Source organism: Festucalex cinctus, chromosome 10 (genome assembly GCF_051991245.1).
Source record: "Festucalex cinctus isolate MCC-2025b chromosome 10, RoL_Fcin_1.0, whole genome shotgun sequence".
Lineage (NCBI taxonomy): Eukaryota > Metazoa > Chordata > Actinopteri > Syngnathiformes > Syngnathidae > Festucalex > Festucalex cinctus.
Window position 1 is genome coordinate 25457779 of NC_135420.1, and position 11356 is coordinate 25469134.

General features: G+C 40.1%; 1 protein-coding gene across 2 annotated transcripts in view; it reads right to left on the reverse strand.

Annotated features, from left to right (window-relative positions):
• The window catches only part of sema6bb (sema domain, transmembrane domain (TM), and cytoplasmic domain, (semaphorin) 6Bb), a 179056-nt gene extending 168058 nt beyond the window's left edge, over positions 1 to 10998 (reverse strand). For both annotated transcript variants that reach the window (XM_077535552.1, XM_077535551.1), the window contains exon 1: positions 10050 to 10998. The gene's annotated coding sequence lies outside the window, so the exon portion shown is untranslated. The remainder of the gene's footprint in view (positions 1 to 10049) is intronic.
• Between the last annotated feature and the right edge of the window lie 358 nt (positions 10999 to 11356).

Consider the following 11356-nt stretch of genomic DNA (forward strand, 5'->3'; position numbering starts at 1 on the left):
TGTTTACCCTGCTGCTATGGCAACTCCATCAGTATCGCCTGGGGCAAACTACAACAAACAATACCATGTGGGAGCGCATGAGAGGCAAGAGGCCAAAATATTAGGTACACTGGCACCGTCTAATGAGGCCCAATACAAGCGAGCGCTGGATCACACACTTCTGAAATACATCATCTCATCCTCAGCGCCGTTTCTAATATTTTGTCCTTCATCAAGCAAAATAATCACACCCAGCTGCCACTCAACATCCACAATAATAAACAGCTTGTTATACGAATGCCTCTCTGACAGTGTCAATCATGTGTGATTATTATCTTTGCAAGTCATTTCCAAATAGTCGTCCATCTTTTTTCAACACATTGCGGCTGGCCTAGCCCTCAATCATCGGGGTGCCTTCCTTTTCACCTCCCCTCACTCCCAGAGCCACATGCTAAGTGGGAACATTGTTACGGTCAATTTGTCCCATTCAGAGTCCCAGTGGGCAAGGACCACACTGCCTGAGAGGCCTTGACATCAAGGCCTGGGGGGTGGGGTGGGGGCGTCGCGGGGGCGGTGGGGGTCCGGAGAACAGAGAGGGGAAGGGCTAAAAGGTGGGAAACAGGAAAAGAGAAGAAATGGTGTTCAGCCATGCTACATCGCAGATTTGTAAGCTATTGTTTTTATTTTTTTAACTACTACACGCTCCAGTAATCGTTTTTGTTTCCATTGTGCAGAGAGAAAATATGCCTCGTATTAGCTTAGCCTTTAAATCCGCCATCTTAATTGCAATGCTGAAAGGTACTGGAAATCACCATAGTTGGCTATCGAATTTAGCATATAAATATATCCAAAAAGATAATAATCACAGGTCTGTTACTTATCCTCTGCAAAGAGTTATTAGCATTACTACTGAACTCATTCAAACCTAAAAACGTGTAAATGTGTTTAATACTTTGTCCTTCACTCCCAAAAAACGTATTTATACTTTTTTTTTTATGCAAGAGCATACAGACATTAAGGAGTGGCTTAAAGCAATGGTAGTTATTACAAAAACCGGCCAGCAGATGGCAGCAGAGTATAAAAGATCAGCCATGTTGCAAAAAGCTCTTTTCACCAGGAATGTGATTACTGATGAAACTTAGCTATATTCTAATGCTAATTGCTGTAAAACGTAAAGAGTTACAATTTTATGTTTTTCCTGATGAAAGAAGAGATTGTAATCTTTCTTTTGGTAGGTTCCATGTTTTTATAGCAAAAGAACACAATATTCTATGGGCCTTGCAAAATCAGTCAAAATCCAGTAAAACAGTCACGAGCAAAGGGGGTTGCTTCAGTGAAAATGGCAGGGAGTGAATGAGTTAAGAGTTGTGACATGTCATCCATCTCCCTGTACTCTATATCTATAAGTCTGTAGTATACTGCCCCCAGTGGCCAAGGCGTGCACACCAGAAGGAGCAGCACAATGTCCATTGATTTGAGGCCAAAAATGTGGCAAAATCTATAAAAACTTACAATAATTACACAAGTAGAATGTAAAGAATAAAGTACAGTCTTCTAGAATGATATTTTTCTCATGTGTTTATTTATTTATTTATTTACTGCATGCTAGTACCCCGTTTCAGTTGTATCTCATATTACTCTTAAAGTGCTTGTCTTAAAGAGTTAAAATGTTTTTCTTAGAGTTAGCCTCAAGCTAGCTGCATATATACTGTATATGGTTCAGTTTGGTACGTCGACATAGCGGAATTGTGAATTCAAGAGGGAGGTAGTGTTTGAAGTTCGGCTTCCTAGTAAGAGTTTCAAGCCTACATCAGGGTTTCAAAGAAAGGTTGTAGCTTCATATTAGGGTTTCAAACCATGATTTAAAGGTTTCAAGTCCGAGTTGAGGTTCCAATTAACTCCTTTCATGTGTCAGCTGTACAGTAAACGTCAAATGAACGTGACAAATAAACAGCTTGAAGTACTTTGCTACTTATTTGCAGAGTGAGTCTTCTTTTTGGCTCCCTCAAAGTGACGTGATATGATGATCGTCTCTCTTTTTGTCTTGACAGCAAGAGTGAGAACAGGCGCTAAGGAATACTTTCGAAAGTGTGTTTTAATAAGTAACATGGGTCCACTGTGACGACAGAACGTGTGAAGGGAGAAACATAGCGAAGCGCTACAAGACCGAAGGAAGCTGAGCTGGCAGGTTTAAAAACAAGCACACTGCACTGCACTGCACTGCACTCACGAGCAAGCCTTGTCAATCTCACTTTGGTCCACCTCTTCATCCATTAAAATCAATCTATCAAATCAATTAGGGGTGGGGCTAGACCCCTGACTCGCCTTCAATCTTAATACTCCATCTTTAAGACTTACATGTGCACCTTGGTTGATATATATATATATACAGTGATACCTCGGCTCACGAACTTAATTGGTTCCCAGAGAGTGTGTGTAAGCCGAAAAGTTCTTCTTCCGAACATTTATTTCCCATAAGAAACCATTAAAATGAGAATAATCCGTTCCCAGGTCCCTATAAAACATAATTTTCTACTAAATAAGCCTTAAAACAACACAAAAATATACCTTATTTTATGTATAATAAATGTGCTATTGTATTGTAATTAAAGAAATAAATTGTACTGTATAATAAAGTCGTTTTATTTTACTTTGTGATGGTAGTTCTTTTTTTTTTTTTTTTTTCCCCGCTTTGTTTTGTGAGCCAAAATTTGTTACGAGTAAAAAATGGTCAAATAAATAAGTAAAAATGCACCATAAGTGTGGGTGTGGTATAAAGTATAAAAATAGAAACTCATTAAAACCTAACAATATATAAATATGTTTTTAATACTTTGTCCTTCACTCCCAAAAATGTACTTAGACATTTATGTTTTTATGCTAAATCATACAGAAGGCTTTGATGCAGCTTCTGATCTGAAGAAGTGGCTTTAAGCAATGGTAGTTATTATTAAAAAAAAAAAAAAGGCCAGCAGGTGGCAGAAGAGTATAAGAGATCAACCAGGGCCATGTTGCAACAAGCTCTTTTTGCCAATGCTTTCAACAGGTTTGTCAATAATGATGAAACTTAGCTATATTTTAATGCTAATTGCTGAAAACGGAAACAGATAAATACTTTTTTTTTACCCCTGATGAAAGCAGAGACTCTAATCTTTCTTTTGATAGGTTCCATGTTTTTAAAGCAATAGAACAGAATATTCTGTGGGAAAATTGAAAAAAATCAGTCAAAATGCAGTAAAAAAAAAAAAAAAAAAAGTGGGGGTTAATTTAACCGCACTGGTTGTGTCCCAATACTTTTGTCCTGGACCGAAAGCCATCAAAAAAAAAAACAGAAGACCATCAAGTGGCTGCTTGTGGACGGTATATTCGCCGAGTGAATGTTTCCCCTTATGGCTCGTTTTCCAACAAGGAGCAAAAGCCAATTTTCTTTACTTACCTCAAGTGTTATGGCCACTTTCACTTTCTATTGCATTCATTTGACTTATTTCAAGCGAACGCTGCAAGAAATGCTGACAGCAGGGCCTGGGGATTATCCACAGCCAAAACGGAGTCTCATTCTGGATGGACAGCTTTGGAATTCTAAAAGTCATATTTTTTTTTGCTTTTACGAGGCATAAAAATGCAAAGACAACCAAAACTCCCTGCGTGTCTTTATATACTGCGGCGGAGAGAGAAATGTGTATTTTGGAGGGGGCCCGAAAAGCTAATATGTTTGGAGAACGTAAAGCTGCAAAGTGGACTAATATGAGGTAGCGGCGAGGAGAATTCAATCAATAAAAGGCACTCAAGGGAAGTTGTTTAAGTTGGCCAATATTTACAAGAACATGGATCCACGCCATAAGTACGCCGCCGTGTTTGTCGAGGACAGAACGCTTGTTGAGCGACCCCGGGGCCCACAGGTGCCTAAAATGGGCGGCAAGGAGAAATGAGGTCCTCGTGCCAAAGCACCTGTTTTATGACACATTAAAACATTTGCTCCACAACAGAGGCTGGCGTAAAAAAAAAAAAAAAACACAACGTTCATTGTAAGGCACGCGTGTCTCCAACATGGCCACAGAAGCAAACTCTTGTCGACAAAACAAGTGGAAGCTCCTCAGTGCAAAGTTTGAGGCTATAAAATCGGAAATAATCGCACAAGTTCGTTTTCTCCTATCCAATCAACCCACGCTTAAGCCAACTTGTCACATTTGCTGAACAGTTGAATCGATTAGTCATGCCTGGAGAGTGTTGATGTAATAGAAAGACAGTGTAGCAACAGAGCTAAGCCAGTAACCCCAATTATCAAGAATAATAAAGCTAGAAATAAATGAGGAAAAAGATACAGCATACGCGATTAGACATTTTCACATTGCATTACCATTAGTCCAAGTTGTACGATTTACAGAAAAATGTCACTCTTATTTCATTAACACATAAAAGAGAATGCAAAGAAAAGTGTAGTTATTGTACACAATTTGCCTTGAAGGAGCGTGACCTACTTTGGGATCAAAGTCAGTTAGCTTACTGCTAACATAACGTGAAACGCAATAGACAGGCTAAGACAAATTAGCAAAGATGTTGTGGTAACCTTCAAACAAATTTACCACACAAAGAGCAGCAACTTAGAACATACAAACTGAATCACACATATTCTCTCTGCATGGAATAAATATGTTATTGTTTAGACGTTAATTTTAGTAGCGAAACTTCTCTGCCTCCTCTTCTTGCTTCTAAAATACACTGCTGCATCTTTTCCAGAGCTCAGTGCTGCCAGGCATGCTGTGGTAAAAAAGTGGTACTACACTCAAGACTCTAAATTCACTGTATATTGTAAAAACTGGGGCTGGATATCAATAGTAATTTCCTCAAATGATTAGATTTCGAATCACAAGAGTTTAATTAGATTTCGGGAAAAAAAACAATAATTTGATTCAATTCAATCAAATAGATTATTATACATATATTTATGGAACATCAACTATGTAAATATTAAGGATATGATAAAAAACGTGTTATAATTAATCACTTAGGTGTTAGTATGAGATAAAAAAAAATACTATTCTCATAACTGTAATTCAATCATTGTAAATAAATTCATTACAGTTTCTGAATTGTCTTAAAGTACAATAAGTCAAGTCTTTTGTGAATGCAGGAAAATAAAAGAAAACAGGATATCAAAAAAAATTAGGCTTTTAAATTTGTATTATTTTTATAAATGTTTGGGAAATGACATTAAAATAACCGATTTATGGTTTTATAAATCAATATCGGGCTATGAAAAGGAAAAATCACATTTTTGTAAAACACAGCCCTAGTAAAAACCCAGGGGAAAAAAAATTATTGTTTAGCGCTGGTTTACTGTCCCCACAATTGACCAAGAGAGCCGGGGACGTGTCAGGGGAGCGCATACGATGAAACATGTTGCAGAGCTCCTCAAATTAGCTAACTTTACAATAAAGCACTGGGCACCGCTCGGCCTGGATTAGCCAAGCTCCACTGAGCGCTTTGTTAAGCTTTGAGGGGAGAAGCGCGGGGGGACCAACACAATCCCGCCAAAAAGCGTAATAAGCACTGCGACCTTGGACGACTGCAACCCCCGCGCGGAGCAAACTTCCGCAAATGCGCTCTTGAATTAAGAATTTTCCGTGCGACTGTTACTTTCCGTTCTCGCGTCCACTGCGCCTTTAACTCATTCACTCGCCGCCATTTTCACAGAAGCAGTCCCGTTCGCTCCCGGCTGTTTTACTGGATTTTGACTGATTTTGCAAGGCCCACAGAATATTGTGTTCAATTTCTATAAAAGCATGGAACCTACCAAAAGAAAGATTAAAGTCTCTTCTTTCATCAGAAAAAATAAGTATGTTTCTATCTGTTTCCGTTTTGCAGAAATTAGCATTAGAAGAGAGCTAGGTTTCATCAGTTTTCACAAATCTATTTAAAATTGTAAGTAATTGAGGGGTTTTTTTCTACATGGCCCTTGGTTGATCTCCTTTGCTCTGCTGCCACCTGCTGGCCGTTTGTGTAATAACTACCATTTCTGCAACCGTTCTTTGCAGTTGAGAGGCTGCATCAAAGCCTTCTGTATGCTCTAGCATAAAAAAACAACAACAAAAACGTATAAATACGTCTTTGGGACACCTAGAACATTAAAAAAACGTATTTATACGTCATTGGGAGTAAATGAGTTCATTGTTCTTCATGTCGTCTTGCCCACCACTGAGTCATTTCTTAAGGCAGTAGGAGAGCATCTTACAGGGTTGCGGGTTCTTTATGTCATTCCTGTGAAAAAATAAACACGCCTGTCCTATGTGAGAAGAAATTACATTCTTGACAGAGGCCTTCGGTTTGATGTGTTTATGATTCAGGCTTCAAAACTTGTTCTGTGAAGCAGTGGTCCCCAAAAGTCGCTCATCAGATTGGACTGGACGGAATTTAACACACTTGAGGTGTCAAGTCTGCAGATTAGGGACCAGCTCATTGAAAGGGAACAAATGCTCCAATTACAACGACGACGTTCACCGTTTGTTTCTATGCGGGTCTGTCCAAATAAGTCTTTACATGAAACGAGCACACACACAAAAAAAAAAAAAAAAAAAAAAATGCCGATGTCAAGGGTTGAAAAAACCACAGTGGGATTTCCTCTCGGCAGCCGTCCAAGATTGCACGGCATTGCGTTTGTTGCTTTTAACCAAATTAAAAACCCCGAACCCGTGAGGAGATCACAGATCCGATCAGGCAGGTATTTTCCCTCTGTTGTCTATTCATTCATTCATTCCCTCTGATAGCGCGTCTTTTGCAATTAAGCGGCGGGGCGGGTGGAAGAAGGGCACCATTGCACTGAAAGTAGGCTATCCGGATTATTTGCCTGCACAGTGCTACCTTGACTCATTTGTTGAATGAATTCCGTGACCAAGCTTGTAAGTCAATTTACGTGTGTGGCAGATCAATTTAAGATGGGATCTGAACATCATGTCCTTTTATTTATTTATTTTGTTGTTGTTTTTTATCAACAGTGGAAGTTGTGGAACCTCTGGCACGTTTAATTGTCCAAACAATGTGCCACTAGGGAGAAAAAAAAAATTCCAATGGGTCAGTAAAACATGATTTATGTATTACAAGTGTAGTATGTCTATATATTAGGGATGTCATGTCACGATATTAAAAGCAGCACATCTGTTCAAAAAGTCAGGGTTGATTTCCATTTGTGCAGTTCTAGTACCCTCTGGTGGCTAGTTGTTTTTTTTAGTGCAGTGCAATTTTCACAAGACATGTTTTGGCCCTTCTATGTTTAATATTCACACAAATGGTCAGATGAAGGGGAACGTAATATTCTTGGGAACAGAGTCAATATGTGGAGGAACTCAATATGTGCGTGTATTAGCAAGCCAGTGCCTCAATGTGTTAATATATATATGTAATTTTATATATAATATTTTTCATTACTGTAATGTACAAAAGCACAACATTGTGTGTTTTTTTATTATGAGCTCATGTTTTTTTTTTTTACAATATTGTGACCTTTTCTGTATCGCCAACCTCCCCACAATATCGTGATAATTATCGTATCGTGACCTTCATATCGTGATATCGTATCGTGATGTTTGGATATCGTTACATCCCTACTATATATATATATATATATATATATATATATATATATATATATATATATATATATATATCCAACTCGCTAGCTAGCTATTTGATAAGCTATTCATCTACCTAGCTAGCTAACTGTCCGTCTAGCTAGCTAGCTAACTGTCCGTCTAGCTAGCTAGCTAACTGTCCGTCTAGCTAGCTAGCTAACTGTCCGTCTAGCTAGCTAGCTAACTGTCCGTCTAGCTAGCTAGCTAACTGTCCATCTAGCTAGCTAGCTAACTGTCAATCTAGCTAGCTAGCTAACTGTCCATCTAGCTAGCTAGCTATCTGTCTGTCTGTCTGTCTGAGATTCAATTGGGTGACAGCCCAAAGGAGGAGAAGAAAAGGAATTTGTGGGGGGGGGGGGGGGGGGGGGTTGACTTAAAGACTCTTGTCTAGCCAAGACTGATTGACGCATTCCGTACAACAGAGTGGTCGTTTTTAGGTGGTGTCATTCCCTTGGCCGAGTCTACTTCTTCGCTCGCTCTCTCACACTCGGGCTCCAATCCCTTTGGGGATGCCACTTACTCCTCTTGTCTCCTTTTTTCCAGTCCACAAACTTTAGGGATGGACAAAAGGCAATGGATGAAAAGCCATTTGAATTTGAAACAGGGGACCCACTATAAAAAGAAAGCAACGTGCAACTCGAAAATGGGGGAAACTTAAGGAGATGTGGAACTACTTTATAGTGGCTCTCGTCGAAAAAGACCACCAATACAGTACTGTAACATAATGCAGAAATTAACTTGATAAAATAGATTAAAAAAAAATACAAATTTGAAGCAAAAATCTCATACCTCATTACTACCTACCACACGACACACAGTAATGAGCCTATGAGTGGTCGAGGATTGCTTTGTTAGACAAACAGTAACAAAAGTAACACAAAAATGCAATTCATACACGAGTTACTGTGAGCGCAACTAAAACGAACTCAACACGCAGACAGCTAATATTGGCGCACACGTCACTCACCGACATCACAGATAGTGTCGTGCAAAACGGGGAGATGGCGACCACGAGTGCACTAAAATAATACCTGCAGTTTTATAAGGCAACGTCTTAAAATTAGCCTAACAAAACAGTTTAAGATACACTTAATAATTGGGGGATTTTAACCATTTAATACTGAACAGCAACATCAGTAGTGCCTTGAGTATCAAGACACCCTTGCAAATAACAAAGTTAATGGTTGCTGCATGCTTTGAATGGGGGTGAAGTAGCACCACCTGGTGGACAAACAAAGGAAAGTCAGTATGTAGTCCAAGTTGAAATTTGGAAATGGCATTTTGAATGAGACGTTTATGGTTGCTATAGGAACAATTTTGTTTATCTTTGACAATTTTTGCACATTTAGGGAGACGAAGAAAGAAGATGGCCGTTCTAAAAAAAAAATATATATATATATATATATATAAATCAAATTTATATTGACCTCCAAATGGCACATTCCTTGAATCTCTTAAAATATGAAATATTACACTTTGCTCGACTTCCGCATTAACTTTGACGCATAAGTATACCTCCTGGCACATACATGTCATATAATTATTGTGGGAAACCTTTGTTCTAGTGGAGGCAAATTATGTTTTCAACAAAGTCGACTAAGGGCCATATTAAAATCACAAAAAAAAAAAAAAAAAAAAAGTCATATACAACAAATGTTTATTATAATATTAATATGTATATATTTTTTATTGCAGTTCCTCGAGCTAAGGTTTTATTTGTTTTTGCTTTTTAATTTTGCATCATACATAATGTCCTAAGGGTCTAATATGGACACTGAGCATCATCGTTGCAAAGACAAATTTTGATACTCTGGCTTTTTTTTTTTTTTTTTTTTTGTATGCATGGTTGCAGTGCAGGTGTGCCTAATGTTATGTCCAGTGAGCGTGTAGCAGTGCAGGAGGGGAAGAGGCGGGAATGAGAGGTGGCACAAAAGCACCCATGAGGCCAGTGGGCATCACTGGCGACCAGCAGCAGAGACAACAAAAACGCACTTGACGCATCAAGTCAAGTCCAACTCGAGTCGACCGCTATGTTTTTGCAAGTTTCCCCATGCAGCTCGCAATCATTTGAACCCATTTATAATGAGCATATTGCATAATACATGGAGGGAAAGGGCAAGCGCTGCAGGTTAAATCCCAAGCGTCTCAATTAAGAAAGAAAGAAAAAAAAAAAAGAAAAAAAAAAGCTGGCTGACTGAGGCGGTTTTAATGTTAATCTGCGCCACCGTTAACAATTAAATCACTCCCCTTATGCTTTTTTTTTTTTTTTTTTCCCCCAGTGGTACTGGAAGAGTCCGGCGAGAGAATCTGGACTCGTTTAGTGCGTGGCTGCGAGCTACGCAGTAAGAAATTGAAGGAAAACAATAAGCAGAATGATGCAGGACAGTAATGATATTGCACATTAGGAGGGTTAAATCAACACAAGCCAATGTTGGTCTCACTTACCTTGATTAGTCTGGAGTGGAAGAAAATGTTCGGAGTTGTTGTGAGGATGTGTTCCGCTTTAATGAGGGGGGGTGAACAAAAAAAAAATCCGCGTGATCGCCAGGGGAGTTCGGTCCAAACTATACTCCTCCCCGTCGCACCTGTCTATGCCGAGTCCGGACTGAGTACGCCGGCTTGACATCCACACGGGAGGAGGAGGTGGTGGTGGTGGGGTGGTTTTGAGTGTTTATGTCCCAAGACTTCATTCACCACCACCTGTCCCCCGGTCCAAAACACAACCCACAAAAGAGTCTATGTAACGCGGCGACACATGGCCACACACGCGGGGGTGGTGCCGGGTGGGTGGTGGGTCACCCCGACTCAAGTGTCCGGAGGCGGGCACCGAACCAGCCGCGCCGGCGTTGAACGCAAATTATATCCCCTGGTTCGCTTCTCCGGTCCGGTTATCGACGCTCTCCGAGGCGCGTTCACAGTTGACTTGCACTCGGAAGAATGAGCACGGCCGCCCCTTGTCGGCTCATTCAAATGAGCTCCAAGACTTCCCTCCCCTCTCCGAGACGAGACGGGCCGGGCCAGCTGGGCTTGTTCGAAAGAGGGAGGGAGGAAGGAAGAGCCTTCAGGCTGACGGCGGAGTCTCCAGTCTCTCTCCCTGGAACCGCTGGAGACTAATGAAGGATACCCGCTGGTGTCAAAACATGAAGTAGAATTACTCGCGCACTGGAATGGAATAAGTTAATTACTTATTAAGCACAGGTGCTAAAAGTACAGACATTCCGGGTAAGGTAGAAGTACTCATTCAACTAAAAAAGGGAAAGTCTCTTTATAACGATAAGGTCTGTGCGCCCCCACTAGTCTCAACGACGGCATTCTGGTTAATTTTGCGTTCGTGGAATCTGAATTCAGCGACAAAATACAACAGGGTGCGGCCATTTTGACACTTAACGGTAGACTGAAAATGACATCACACGCCTGTGGGTCGGGGTAACGACCAATCATGGCTCACCTGTTTTGTGGGTTTGGTCACGTGACGGTCATTGCCCTGCGGTCTTGGGCACTGGGATGTCATTTTCAGTGGACAGCGAGGGGCAAAATGGCCGCCCCCTGAGATGGATAAAATGTTTTTTTTTTAAATGGTGGATTTTGCTGCCTAATTCATATTCAATAGATGCAATATCAATCAGAATACTTTGTTTAGACTAGAAGGGCCACATGTAACATAATTGTCAATATTTTATTACTTGAATTTGATGCCTTTTCAAATCATATTTCCCTATTGAAATGAATGGAAATACCATTCATTTGTTTCA